At 35.4% G+C, this 15,955-nt stretch overlaps 1 long non-coding RNA gene across 1 annotated transcript; it reads right to left on the bottom strand.

The window, feature by feature from the left end:
* Window positions 1–1,673: 1,673 nt before the first annotated feature.
* On the bottom strand, window positions 1,674–15,515 carry LOC126949891 (uncharacterized). Its single transcript, XR_007723987.1, has 2 exons — window positions 5,105–15,515; window positions 1,674–2,094 (listed from the first exon to the last, which is right to left on the bottom strand). It is a non-coding gene; the product is annotated as an uncharacterized LOC126949891 (long non-coding RNA).
* Between the last annotated feature and the right edge of the window lie 440 nt (window positions 15,516–15,955).

Here is a 15,955-nt window from a genome sequence, read left to right as displayed (position 1 = left end):
ACTTAAAACAGAGCTACCATTTGATCCAGCAATCCCATCACTGGGTATACACCCAAAAGAAAATTAATCATTCTACCAGAAAAACACAGGCACTCGTATGTTCATTGTTACACTATTCACAATAGCAAAGACAGGGAATCAACCCAGGTGCCCATCAACAGTAGACTGGATAAAGGATATGTGGTACATATACACAATGGAACACTACACATGCATTAAAAATGAATGAAATCATGTTTTTGCAGCAACATGGATGGAGCTGGAGGTCATAATCCTAAACAAATTGATGCAGAAATAGAAAAACAAATACTTCATGTCCCTACTTGTAAGTGGGAGCTGAAAACATGGACATAAGTATGGGAACAACTAGACACTGTGGACTACTAGAGGGTAGAGAGAATGGTGAGTGGGTTAAAAACACTAGCTATTGGGTACTATGTTCACTACTTGGATGATAGGATCCATACTCCAAACCTTAGCGTCACATAATATTCCCATGTCACAAATCTACACGTGTACTCCCTGTAACTAAAAGTTGAAATGAAAAAAAAAAGGGATATAGGCTTCTGTAGTATCTCTCACTGCCTACTTAAGTGTTGACAGAAGCCTCCTTGTATTCTTAAAGCAGAAGGCAGATTAATGCACGTAACTTTCTGAACAATTTCTAGCTTTAAGTATGCTTGACTATAGTGAAAAGGAATCCTAATCTGTTGCCAGCTTCTGTCTTCTAGGATGATACTTTATTTCTGGATCATTCAGATTGTTGTCTTTAAATTTCTTCCCCCCACCCCCCGAAACAGTATTTGAGAATCTTATATACCTCACAAGCATTGCTTATAAGTACTGTCCTTGCCTACAGTTGATATCACATTGCAAGTTTCCATGTAACATTTTTCCCAACCCCTCTTTATTCATATTGTTTTACAAGGAACCACATTTTCTGTGTGTTTGATGGTTAACAGAGGGTAGTAAATCTAAGGAGGCAATGTTCCTAGCTACCACTAAAATTAAATTATGTTTCAGCAAATGGGTAGCTGTTTGAATTTGTGATTGGCAAAATCCCTAAATCTCTATAATAGGGATGGGTAGTGGGTCAAAAATGCAGCCTTGTTCAGCCTTCTTCCTCCCAAGTGCTGCTCACATTTGAGGGGCAAGATATGCAAAGGCCTCCAATTATTTGTCAGTCCAGCCAGTTCCCATAGAAACAGCATCCAGACTTTGAGAAGTTGTTTTCCTTCTTTTCAAGTATTGTTCTAACTCAGTAACTTTTCATCTTCCTTCATTTCAATTAGAGGATGTGATGGGGTGGCTTACGTGATGTTTAAAGTGACCATTTTTATTATCAAGGCAGACAGCATCTGCATTGACTTTGTACAAAAATGGCACTTTAGGGCTTAAATTACTAATATGTGAAATGGTTATATTACTCTCCCTCCCAAATTAAAGATCACTGGTTATTAATTGTTCTCAATATTCAGAGTGGCTGACAGCTAGAGCAGCAGTCCAAGAGTGAGAAAGAAGGTCATTGCTTGGCTTCTTGGATTTAAAGGAGGAGTTAGAGATAAGTAGCATTGGGTGCCCAGAAAGTCATGGTCCCCTTCAGGCTCCTTGAGTACATTTGTGTGCATACATATGAACACATGACAAACATCATCATTCTAACACTGAGAAAATAACAGGATTCATCTCCTTTATTCATAAAATTTGAAAGTTAAAATGTATTTAACAGTTTGATAACTAAAAGATCATAAAAGATCAGCTTCAAAATCACAATGAAATAACTGATTTTCTTTTTTCTGAGAGTTGATTATGTTAAGTATCTGTGGGTCCCTCAGATTAATCCTTTAAAATGGATACTTTTACCAATTTAGTGTATATTGTATGAATTTTGATGCATTTAAGCATATGACATGGAAGTCTGTTTTGGCAGATTAACCTTATAATAATAGCAATGCTTTCATAGGAGGAAGTGTGAAGGTAGGGAGTCTAGGCCCCTTCTATCTTTTTGCTCCACCATCTTTAAAGGAAAGCTTTTATCTTCATGTTTGTCAAATAGCAGCAAGATGGCTTCTCTTTCATCAGCTGTGCTATAGGCTGGAGAAACAGCAAGAGACAAAGGGTTGTCTATATTAGAAAAGCAAAGACATTCTAAGAAGCCCCTAATGGGTCCATACCTAGTCTCACTGCCTATGCTTATATTATTACATGAGCACGCCTGGTGCCAGGGAGTCTCAGTAGGTGAATATTTTATCTGGTATAAAATTTGAGCAGAAAGGAGCTCTGTCACTAAGAAGGAAGTAGAGAATAGCTTTGGGGTAGGAAATTAGTACTGTCTAAAGATTCATTGGTCTCAGAATGCTATATAACCACAGTCAGTATTTCTAGGCATTTTCAGGATAAAGTTGACTGTAGATACCTATTCAATTTTGCTATTTTGGAGGGTTTTCTTTTTTTATGGATAGCTGTTGCAACAAACATTTTTATGTACTTTATTCTTTTCATCATATGAGTGAGAAGGAGGTCATTCTAGGCCATTAATAACTTTTGTGTACTAGAATATTCTTTCTTACATGCTTCATTTAAATGGTGGCTTTACAGTCCATGTTATGACCAATACTAATCTCTTTTGGACAACACTTAAATTCTAAGTTGCAGCACGTATGCCCAAAATCTAAGAATGTTTTGAGTGAATTACCTGTATCAGTTTCAAATGACTTTTTTAAATTTTTTTTTCCCTGCCTCAGTCTGCCAAGTAGCTGGGACTACAGGCATGTGCCACCATGCCTGGCTAATTTTTGTATTTTTATAGAGACAGGGTATCACCTTGTTGGCTAGGCTGGTCTTGAACTCCTGACCTCAGGTGATCGGCCCACCTCGGCCTCCCAAAGAGCTGGGATTACAGGTGTGAGCCACTGCACCCTGCCCCTTTTCCTACCATTTTGAAGTGCTCCTTTATCATACACTGAATTTCCATTTATACATTAGTCAGTTCTATTTGTCTATTTATATACCAATACTACCATTGCCATAGCTTTATAGGATAATTTGATAACCCAGAAGACAATTCTACCTACGTTGTCCCTCTCTTTAAAAAAGAATCGTAGTGATTGTATATATTCTCTTGTGATGGATTTTATTTATTTATTTATTTATTTATTTTTAAATTTTTTTATTATACTTTAAGTTCTAGGGTACATGTGGATAACGTGCAGGAAACAACAGGTGCTGGAGAGGATGTGGAGAAATAGGAACACTTTTACACTGTTGGTGGGATTGTAAACTAGTTCAACCATTATGAGAAACAGTATGGCGATTCCTCAGGGATCTAGAACTAGATGTACCATATGACCCAGCCATCCCATTACTGGGTATATACCCAAAGGATTATAAATCATGCTGTTATAAAGACACATGCACACGTATGTTTACTGCAGCACTATTCACAATAGCAAAGGCTTGGAATCAACCCAAATGTCCATCAGTGACAGACTGGATTAAGAAAATGTGGCACATATACACCATGGAATACTATGCAGCCATAAAAAAGGATGAGTTTGTGTCCTTTGTAAGGACATGGATGCAGCTGGAAACCATCATTCTCAGCAAACTATCGCAAGAACAGAAAACCAAACACCGCATGTTCTCACTCATAGGTGGGAACTGAACAATGAGATCACTTGGACTCGGGAAGGGGAACATCACACACGGGGGCCTATCACGGGGAGGGGGGACGGGGGAGGGATTGCATTGGGAGTTATACCTGATGTAAATGACGAGTTGATGGGTGCTGACGAGTTGATGGGTGCAGCACGCCAACATGGCACAGGTATGCATATGTATCAAATGACTTTTTTTTAATGCCCACATGCTGACAATAGAACACTGAATCTCTAAGCTAACTGTAAAGAAGCTGTTTTTGAATATCTCTCCTAGCCTTAACATCTAAAATTCAGTATTTGATAGATGACTTTTAAGATCTTAAAATTGTTACCTCTTGAATATTTTACACACTTACAAAAATATTTATATTCTATATTCCACTAAAATGCAAATCCTAGGTTCTCTACATTTCTCAAAATCAGTCTTAATATTGATAATTAAGATGGTGAGATTTTTCAATGTCATTTAGGTTATTGAAAAGAGGAAGAAAAAGAGCAGGAAAAGAGATGAGAAAGTAAAAATAGGGTATCTGTTCTAATGTTCTCTTTAAGTGATACTCTTATGTGAACACAGTACAATTTCCTGAATGCAAATCTAATAGTAATTCATATGTAATGTAATTTGTTATTACAGATTTACATCCAATTTCAAATCCTCTGTGAATTCAATTAGAATTAATTCTATCTCATCTTACATATCTTATTGAATACATTTTTCAAATATAATTTTGATTCTGTTGATTTGAGATGATTTGTGTTTCATAAACATTTGCATGCAAGTATGATATATGACAGGGTGTCACATATATCACGTGATACATGAGGTTTAGATAAAATAAGATATTCTCTAATTATGAAAGAAAACATGTAGAATATTGCATATAAAGTCCTTACCTTATTTGCTTACAGCTACAGCATTGAAGAGAAAAGCATACAGAGATTCAATCAAGAAAATAACCAAATAGACATTTAAAACAAAGAAACCCTGCAAAAGACAATGTGCTCCATATGATACACACACATACGGAATAATGTATATTTTAGTTATATGATATATAGGCATATAAATATATGAAGGTATTCTAAAGAACATAATTGGCAACATTAAACCCTAAGTAACTGTTTTCTCTCATAATGTCCCTTCAAATCTGCTCTGTAGGGTGATACTCCTCCCCCTAGGTAAAATCTTGGTCAGTTCTCCATAGCTATAATAAGTAATAACATCTTCCTGGTACTGTAGTCACTTAAACTACTCCAGTTTTGAAACTGATAGGTATAGGCAGAGCAGAATAAAAACTCCAACTTTCACTCACAATTAAGGCCTCTGCACTTGCCTAATCTGCCATGCTACAGAAGGCTGACCTACAGTATGAAAGTAGGGTCTAGACAGATACTTTTCTATTTTCTCAATGTATCATTCTTCACCTCCTCAGTTGTTAACTTACATGGTTTATGATGACACCAGGGTTCAAGATGGTGAAGGGAAGAGATGTGGGGGCATAAGAAAGCGCGTTCGTGCTGGTGCTTTGTGAGCCGCCGTTGTTGCTGCCTGGGTTTGGCAGGGGTCAAAGTTAATACTGGATCTTCTTTGCCTTGCAGAGTGTTTCAGTTCCTTCAGCATTCTTCAGACCATCCATTCCTCTCCCCATTCTTTGCTAGGGATCCCTTCCTTGCCTGCATTTCACTGATGTGGGTCTCAGCAGTCTATCTCTCCATAGACTCTATCTGTTGGGATTCTACTCTCTTTTAGGGGCCCTGTAGGAAAAAGTCAATTTAGGATGACTCCAGGCCAGCTTTCAATCACATTTGTGTGGTCCATGCCTTCTCTATGTATCTTTGGTTCACGTTCCATTGTAATTTACTCCTCAAAATGAAGCCGTCTATGCTATTGTCACAAGTGCTCTTCTTCCGGTGGAGACAGATGTGTTTTAATTAATAAAATCAAAATTAAAAGTATCACTAATTAATAGTTTTTTAATCTTGTAATCATGGAAACAAAACATTAAAAACGATCAAAAACTATCATGTGTGGTGGACACACTTATTGATGTTAAAAACACTGGGGATCATCAAAATAGGCAAATAACTTCCTTTTACAAATAAAAAGCAAAATAGGCAAATAACTTCCTTTTACAAATACAAATCAATTTAGTAAAAGTTGTTACTGGCCACGGGCAGACCAAAGGCTTTTATGATGCACTCAAAAGAGGCTGGGGTCTGGAGTCAAACCCAACGAGGTTTGAACCTTCTCTCTGCTATGTATTAGTTATAAGAAGTTGGTCAAGTTGAACAAATTATGTAATCTCAGTTTCTTCTATGAAATGGGGATAATATTATATATGACTATTTTCTTGTTTTGATGATCAAATAAAATGTAACACATATGGCATCTGTTGCACAAAAGCTTCTAAATAATTATTATTTGCACTGTTCAATACTGGTCAAATTATTTTTTTATAATAATTGTGGCCTCTTCCAATATACATGCATATTTTTCAAGTTATTAAATTATTACTATGCAATAGTTACCAAATATATATATGATGCATTATTAAAATGAGAACCTTTGTTTTGTTATGCTATCCAAAACAGACTTTATGCCTTTTTTTTTTTTAGATAAAGCAAATAAACCAGTAAAAACAGACTATTATTTCTATTGAATTTATATATTTGGGGTTAGTAAACGAAGTAGAGAAGCTCTGGCTTTTCATGAAATAGGGCGAGATGGACCATTACAGAAAAGTCTGCCACGTCCAATGTCTTGCTGGGAGAAAACTCTAAGAATTCAGACACATAGTCACAAAGCTTTTTATGTTGCAAATCCTGTTTATTTAGATATTTACAACTCCTCATTATCTTTGAACAAGTTATCCATGCTTGTAGCCAAGCAATAGTTAAGCTATTGCTAAACAGAGTCCCCAGAATTGCATCTGTAGCTACTGGATTCACCCAAAGGGAGGATACTAGTATTGTTCCCACATAGATAGTGTCACTATTTCCTTCATTGTTTATAACCCCCATATACATATATATATATGTGTGTACATATATATGCATTTATTTCAAAATTCTCTCTGTAATGAATGCTTTGATTTTTCCATGTGGGATGAGCTTTTGTCATCTGATTGTTCTACTCCAACACAAATCCAAAACAGCACAGCAAAGATCTACTATAAAATATCTAGAACACAGCTCTAGATAATCTCTCTAATATCTAGAATTCCAAGATATGTTATCTTTATTAATGGGATCTATTTAAGATTGCTCTTTTCTAGATCAGTATTATTACTATCTATGTCCACTGTATACAGACAATGTATATTTTTCCTTCGAAAACATGAAAAGGGAATTGTGGTTTATTGAAAGTATTAGTATGAACTCATTAATTTGTTTAAATGTACTTAATATATTACATATACATACATTCAAATATTTCTTCTTACATTTCTTAGTTCTGTCTACTGAAAGAGACTAGAAACAATGGCCAATAGCAATCTCAAGTCAAATACCCAGATCTTGGTTTCTAAATATAATTTGTCACTAGAAAGAACCAAGGCACCTTGAAGGAAAGGCAGATTCCAGAGCTGGGGAAGAGAAATAACAAAATAATATGGAACATCTTGTACATTAGAAAACAAGGAAGTACTTAAAGAATAAGAGGGGTGGCTGGGTGTGGCGGTTCACGCCTGTAATCCCAGCACTTTGGGAAGCCGAGGCAGTAGATCATTTGAGGTCAGGAGATCGAGACCAGCCTGATCAACCTGGTGAAACCCTGTCTCTACTAAAAATAATGAATGTCTCAAACATAATTCTACTTCTATAACTTAAAAAGAAATAATGAATTCAACGAATTAGTAACTGGCTCTCAATGCCAATATATTTAAAAGTAGGCTGAAAATATATCATAAGGTATACTATATGAAAAGTTGAATTTAAAATTGTATGTCAATAATTACTCAATCTTTACACAATATTTCCATGAGCTTAGTTCACATTAAATATGAACTATCGTATTTAATATTTTATTGTTTTACATTAAATGATGGTAATATTCTAATGGCTATTGGCTTTTAACTAGAACAGATATATCATGGAAACTTCTGAAGATAAATTCTATCTTATGTTAAATCATAATAACAAAAATATATTATATTCACTTATTTAAAAATGATTTGTTGAGTAACTGCTACTAATACTACATACTACATAGTAATAGCACTCTGTAGTACTTTTAATATGTTGGACCACATGTGCCCAGAGATGAATTAATAATGTCTCTCTCCTAAAGAACCTCACCAGTGATAAAAGCAGACATGTAAATCAGTAATTGCAAAGCAATGTGTCAAATGCACAAGACAATGGCAGCTTAAAAACTGAACAATTCAGTGGGTCATAGGCAGGAGACAGTGAGAAGCGGCCTCCTAAAGGAGAAGATGCTTGAAGGGGACTTTCAAAGATGAGTTCGTTATCAGGAAAGAAAGAATGCATGAGAAGAATATTAAACAATGAAAACAGCATACGCAAAGTCACAAATGCATGGATTAGCTCAATATATGGTGGGAATGGGTTAGGAAAGTTTTAAATTTTAAGTGGGAACCAAATTGTGGAGGCCCTTATGAACCAACCTAAGTAGTAGTATAATTGAATGCATAAAATAATCAAAGTGAAAATTACCTACTCTCTGGCAAGCCAACTTCCCACTTCAGGACATAGAGTAGGTAATGTTCACTTTCATTCTTGTATGCATGAAAAGAAGTTCATTTCTCCTGGGCCTGAAAAGTCTTTCCCCCAGATTTTTGTATGACTGGATACTATTCATTATTCAAGTCCTGGCCTAAAACACTTCCTAAGAGAAGCCCTCCCTTACCATCCAGCTAAAGTAGCACCACACTATCATATCCACCTGTTAACTTTCCATTTCCTTTGTTTGTAAAGCTTTCAATACAGAAACATACAATAAATAACCAATTTTACAGCTTTATGTAACATACACAAACATCTCCTTGATCCTTGCAAATTAGACAGAACATCGTGGAAATTGCTAAGCAACGTTTGGTGTGGTGCAGACTCTAGGGATTTGCTGGCTGGCAACATTCCCTTCATCCTGTAATGAACATATTTTGTTCAGTAGTAGCCATATGAGTATGACTAAAGCAAAGAGACCCATTCAGAGATATTTGCATTTTCTTATCTCAGAAAGAAAACTTCAGTGCAAAATTATCAGATAGCATGATAAAACATAGTGAAACATTTTGGGGAGACTGGAAAAGATGTTTCTAGCCCTCTAAATCATACCTCATATGCAAATCTTCCTGCTTTTCAAGAGAGACCTACATTTGTCTCCAGAGAAGAGGATTGGGAAATAAATCTTATTATTAGTCCTAGGAAAATGTAAACTTCTTTTATTTAGCTTTTCCTGATGAAATGTAAACTTTTGGGAATTTTCATATATAAACCATTATCCTTTAAAATATGTGGGGGCTTACAAATGCAATATATCTGTTGTTCCTTTGGTCTGTAAAATATTTCAATAAATTATTGAACTCTTGAAGCCATGAAATCAAACAAACTCAATGTATGGTGTCTTTTACTTCTTCAATTTTCATTTTAAAATTCTTGAACACCTATTGTTAACAAATGAAGGACACATTTCCTTATTTCCTTATTATCCTTATCAAAATATTGTTGACAATAGAAAAAAAAATTGTGGCCTATAGTAGGAAGCATAGTCATTAGCACTATGTCCTGGAAATTTTAAAACTTTATTAAAATGCCTAATCTCTACACTATAAAATATATGCAAACAATAAACTAGATTAGTATATGCAAACAATTTAAGGTTGAAACTAGATAGGATTTATAGAACATATATAGCTATTAACTGATCAATATCTTAATGAAAATTAACTGGACATAAAAATATTCACAATTGTCCTTAAAGAACATGAACTAGGCTTGGCACGGTGGCTCACGCCTGTAATCCCAGCACTTTGGGAAGCCGAGGCAGGTGGATTATCTGAGGTCAGGAGTTCAAGACCAGCCTGACCAACCCCATCTCTACTAAAAACAACAAAAATAGAAAAAAAAAATTAGCTGGGCACGGTGGTGGACCAGTAATCACCAGAGCACCGTAATCCCAGCTACTCAGGTGGCTGAGGCAGAAGAATTGCTTGAACCCAGGAGGTAGAGGTTGCAGTGAGCCGAGATTGTGCCGCTGCACTCCAGCCTGGGTGCGAAAGAGTGAGACTCCGTACCCCCCCACCAAAAAAAAAAAAAAAAAAAAAAAAAAGAATATGAGCTACATTGTATCATATATTTATGTAAAATTTTGAATTGTATATGTATTTATTCACAGCATACTTTTATTTACCAACGTACATTGTACATTATACAAATCTTGATTACATTTACATTATACATTTATAATATTAAAATTTTGCGACTAGTCTTCAAATATCTGACAGCTTTTGAGTCAGTGAATTATTTAAGAAAAAACTCAGAAGAGTTTTGAAAAAGGAGCAGGTGTGATTCTACAAATTCGATATGAGGCACCAGTGGGAGAAGTCAATTGGATAAACACATGAAATATTAGGAGTGCTTGTGAGGGGGAAGTAACAGGTCTATTGTGTACAGAGCTGGACAGGCTGCATATGGAGAATGTGTTAAAAGAGCATTTGCAAACATAAGCATTACTCGAAGATATTAAACAGAATGATGGAAGCCTGGCCTTTGATTATTCATTGCTGACATATGCATTGCAGTGATGGCATTAATGCCTAATTATTAAGCTAACATGAATTGACAATGAACAAATCATGCTTTATAAATAAAAATGTATGTTGTTTGATTTGACTCATTCTTTGTGAACCTATGTGAGCTTCATATTCTTTCTCTCGATGTCCTGTTTTTTTGATCTATAGTTTGTGAGGTTCACCTTTTTCCTCTTTAGAAAATGGTGATAGCTTCGCTTTTCAACTGACTCCCCTAATGTCCACTTTTCTTCAGAGATTACAGACAATGGTTTTCCAAACCTCCTGATTCTTTTATTGCCTTAGGATCTAATTGAGAGCAGTTGAAAGATTAAAATCCTCTAAAGCAATTAAATTATTTCTAATTATCCCATGACCTGTTTTAAGCTACAATTTTCTCTCAGAGAAACTTACCCTCCATTTTTCTTTTAAAATTACTCCCCATGATAGAGAAAGTAGGAGACAATTGTCTCAAAACTTTACCAACTTCCCAGATAGCAATCTGCTTGTTCCTCTTGATCTATTAAAATACCATTAAAATTTTGGGGTTTACTTTGTTGGTGTCAGTTGATTTTGTGCTTACTATAATAGATTCATTTGACCCTTTCATATTCACTGATATCTACATGTGCAGTTTTTTTTCCTACTACTGTAGTTTCTCTTATTCATTCAACCTCAGTGAGGAATACAAACATGAGTCATGCTCTCAAAGAAGCCTAGAAGTGAGGCTGAGATATGTCAACAGTGTTGTAATACAAGCCAGGAAGAAACGTGATAAAAGGTTCAGGTAGCATGTACTAAGAGTTCAGTAGATAATGTTACTGTAGGTGATTATGTATAAATTTAAAAAAAAGTTCTATAAGGGCTTTATTTAAGCTGGACTTCCAAAGAATCCCCTATCCAAGAAAATGGTTGGGCCTTAATAGGTCTATAAATTACGTGAAATTATATGTAATATTTGGAAAATGTGTATGTGTGTGCAATACATGTAATACTATATATATACACACACACAAAATACTGTGTATATATGTGTGTGATACAATGTATATATTGTGGTAGAGAGAAAAGGGCAGAATAAGACCCCTAGTATTCATCAAATTCTGAAAGACATCCACACAGAGCGGCATTTGGAGAGTTCTGCAAAAGTATTAAAACAGTATGATTAGAATTACATTCTCATTGCTTCCTAGTGCTCATCAGCACTTTTGCTTCTCAACAATCTAAGCAAGCATGATGAATTTGTCGTTGAATTTCTTGAAACATGCTTTTCCAGAAACTAGAAAACACATCTGATTGTTCCTTACTATTTTGCAGTATAATATGTTCATTTCCTTCCCAAAACCTTTTCTTCACCTACAAGTTCACTGATAAAAATTAAACCCATAATATTATTCCTTTGTTTCCTTTCACTTTCTTGAAATTGAAACTGTTGTCATTTTAAATCAATAATACAATTATTTTAAAAATAAGAGGCAGAATTAGAATATGGGCACTAGATATCATACTAAAATAACAGAATACTTAACATTTATTTTTTAAAATTGTATGGGGATTGATGGGAAACTGAATTCATATACTGAGAAGAGCTACAGAGAATAAAAAGAATACATTAATATGTGCATTTAGAAAGCAGAGGGAATAGTAACATAAAAAAGTAGTTTAAAACATAAAAGTAAGAGATAAGTAGTGTTTCATAGAGTTCTCCATAAGGATAAGTGCATGAAAAATGGCAAGATTGTTTTAAAAGATTTAGAATTCACAAACTAGAAAGTGACAGAAATTGAACTACTCACTAACATTTAAAAGCGGGGGGTGGGGGGGATAGATCCAGCTACTTGATGGCATTAAATCAAAGTACTTGAATTTTTGAAGTCTATTTAAAAATCTAGTAAGGAATGCCTACAATTACAAAAGGTATGAGATTGTCTTTTTGCGTTTAGTAGAATATAAACAGATGATAAAAGACTGACAGGCACCAAATAAGTAGAGTGCAAAACAACAACAACAAAAAAGAAAGATAAATTCACGTAATTATATTCAAGCAGTATCACTGCATAAGATTGCATAAGAAAGAATATATTTCCAAATCCCAAACAATACAATCCTGTTGTATTATAAGCATATATTGAATACAATAACAAAAGTATCAAGGGTTCTTATTAAAGTACCCGTTATCATGTACGTAAAATATTGCAAAACTTTAAAGTCACAGAACAAAACATTATTTTTTTTCCTGTTATCTTTTTTGAGATGATCAAATTTCTTCACACTTTGTGAACTGCAGAGTTAAGATGGAGCAATGATTTGAACTATTTGCAACTGCGGTTCCTTCTCCACTCTTTATATATTGTTTGGGCCATGAATCTATGCAAAGAGATGCTTTACAAGAACGTAAGTCACATCATTCAGGACTTTCTAACAACCAAAATGATCTAATATGCTTAGATTTAAGTGGTCAGATTTTGCCTCTTCCTTCCTTTCCTCTCAATGTTCCCAGATCATTTGCAGAGAGATAGGTAACTAATTGACAGTGTTGTTTGAGAGTAAATTCCTGAGTTACATAGAAGTTGGACCAATTATTCCCTCATAAAACTAAAACAAGTTCTAAAATAGTTGTATGAAATGCAGAAGCACAATCAATGAACATTATTCTTGACTGAAATGAAACAGCCCTGGTGCTTTCATGCAAACTTAACTGCTATAAACCTAAAAGATGCAATCACCAAAAGATGTGAAGTCTTGAGATAAAGATTAGCACTATAAATGTCATTTGATATCAGATAAAATACACGTTTCTGTACATGTGATTTGAAGAGTCCAAGCCCCTAAAACTTCTCACTAACCCCAAGATGCCTGAATTTCTCAACATTACATTTTCACATTGTAATACAGTTTTCTTTCCTGGTCTTTCCTCTTTTCTCTGCCTAGTAAAGGATGTTATAACATTGCAGTTCAATGTTTTTCCTCTTCTTCTATTTTCCACTCTGCTGGTTATGGCCAACGAGTCAAGGTTGAAAGTGTCCCCATATATATCTCTGCAGCTCGAACTCTCCAGAACTTGGGCTTGTATTTCCAGTTACTGGACTTAAGCTGGACACACTCACAGTGTCCCTGGACTGGGCCAGGAATGCTGAAAACCACTGCACAAACATGAAAAATCATTCTGTAATTTAGACAAAGTTTGGAGAGAGAGTCACATTTTATCATAGTATAAATACAAACCTGCAAAAGAGCAGAATCCAGGACTGGGCCAGGAAAGCTGGAAACCACTGAATAAACAGGAAAAATCATTCTGCAATTTAGGCAAAGTTAGGAAAGAGAGTCACATTTTATAATAGTACAAATACAAACCTACAAAAGAGTAGAATTTAAAATGAATTTGCAGATGAAAACTAGAGACAAAATAAAGCTGCTTTTGTGGGGTTGAGTATGTCATTGTTAGAGACAGTGGCAGAGAAGTCTAAGAAACTCCATACTGTGCTAAATAAATCCACCTTTTAAGTGTGGATTCATTTTGTTTTTTTTGTGGGCTTTTGTTTTATTTTACATTCAAGGGGTATAATTGCAGATTGGGTTAACATTTTTGTGTGAATATTGAAACAGTTGTGAAAATAAGTTTATTAATAGGAATGATCACAGACGAACTATGAAATAGATCGAGTTTGTGTCTCACCATGTCATCACTATCTCTCAAGTCTGCATAGACCCAGTGTTTATGCAGAGCTGTCCCCAGCTCTTGAAGACACTGGTTTCTTAACCTCAGTTTCATGGATAAGTATATTTTGTCTTTTCTTCATTGATATGTGCTCTCCTGCATTCTGTTATTGTAAGACATTACTATGAGTGTAAAGAGACAATCGTTTAATACTATCAGTAAGAATTCATATATATATTTTTATAGAAAGAAAATATGTGTATATATGTGTGTGTGTGTGTATATATATATATATATATATATATATATATATATATATATATATATACTTTCTTTTTTTTTTTTTTTTTTTTTTCTTTTTTTTAGACAGAGTCTCCCTTTGTCACCAGGCTGGATTGCAGTGGTGAGATCTCAGCTCACCACAACCTCTGCCTCCCAGGTTCAAGCGATTCTCCTGCCTTAACCAAGAATTCATATTAAAGCAGTGGTCATTTAATGAAATTTTGGACACCCTCACTTTAGACACATCTGCTATCAGGCAAAATTCTACTGAGCTTTTACACTGTGTCAGACAATGTGCCAGACACTAAGAATGCAAATAAAACATAGAACCTGGAAAGTTGTGTTTCTGCAAAGGATACATGGAGACATAAATAAAAGCTGTGTTGGTAACAGAAATGAGAATCATAAAATGCTTCCAAGAAAGAAAGTGGGCCCAGAGGTATTTCTTTGAGCGTGAGCAGGCAGGGAAAGGGTTGCATTTCGGGCAAACACAAACCATGAAATGGCCTAGTGAGCCAAGGAAAGTAAGGCGTTCAACTCTGGAAGAAGTAAAGGGTTGAAAGGAGAAGTGAAGACACAGGCCTGAGCCTTAGGTAGGACACCTGGGTCAGCTGTCCCAGTCCCCAGACATGGTGGGAGATTGGCTCAAGCCACTGTACCTTACTGTCCTTATCTGAACATAATTACATTTCAATGTTGAAATTCCTGTTTTAATTATATTCCAAGGAACCTAGAATAGATGGCATAAAGGGGCCTCCTTTCATTTGTGTTAATCTTGGAGAACCCACATTAGCTTTGTTGCCCTGGATTCCAGTCTCAGAGTACATGCAGAAATATGGCTGAACAGTTAAAAAGTGTGGGAAGGAAGATCCAAGGAGGATAAGGAGTTTGGACTTTGCTGTGTATTTATTGGGCGGCACTGGGCGGTTTTAAACACAGAAAAAAGGAGAGGTTTCAGAAAGGTCTCTTGCATCACAATAGAGATTTTTGAGATAAAAGGGAGAAAGAAAAACAAACACAATAATCGTGGAGTACTGATATTGACAGACTGGACTCAGAAACAGTGTGGATAAGACACTGTATGCCCTACAGTACTGTAGTCAGCAAAATAATGGTCCCTCTAAAAAAGGTACCACAACTCTACCTCCTATTGGTAGTGTGATTTGCGGCAATTTAAAAGCCCTGATCCTCAGTTTCCTCATCTGTAAAAGAAAAAAAAAAAAAAAGAAACAAAGAAAGAATAGTAATGTCTTAAGTCAGGATCCCCAGGATCAAACTCTGAGATGAAGATTGTTTCTGCAAGTGATTTATTATAGAAATGCTATCGGGAAAAACTAATCATGTACCACAGTAAGCAAGATAGGGAAGGAGGTTTCAGGCAAAATCCTAACATCAATATAATTCTACAGGGGAGTCTCAGAGTGTAAATTACACCTCAGGTTTTCTTGCTACTAGAGGCAAGAGGGCTGGTCTTTTATACTCTATAGGAAAGTCCTTGGCAAAGGGCATCTTGGGAAAGAAGTAAACTTGCAGGTGGTTTTGTCTGGCTCTCTGAGTCAGTAGACAAAGTGGGTCTAGTAGTGTTTGGGCATTCCTCCAAAGAGAGT

The sequence above is a fragment of the Macaca thibetana genome, chromosome 3 (genome assembly GCF_024542745.1).
Source record: "Macaca thibetana thibetana isolate TM-01 chromosome 3, ASM2454274v1, whole genome shotgun sequence".
Classification (NCBI taxonomy): domain Eukaryota; kingdom Metazoa; phylum Chordata; class Mammalia; order Primates; family Cercopithecidae; genus Macaca; species Macaca thibetana.
The sequence above is the reverse complement of the archived record's forward strand: the minus strand, read 5'-3'. Positions and strand labels throughout refer to the sequence as shown.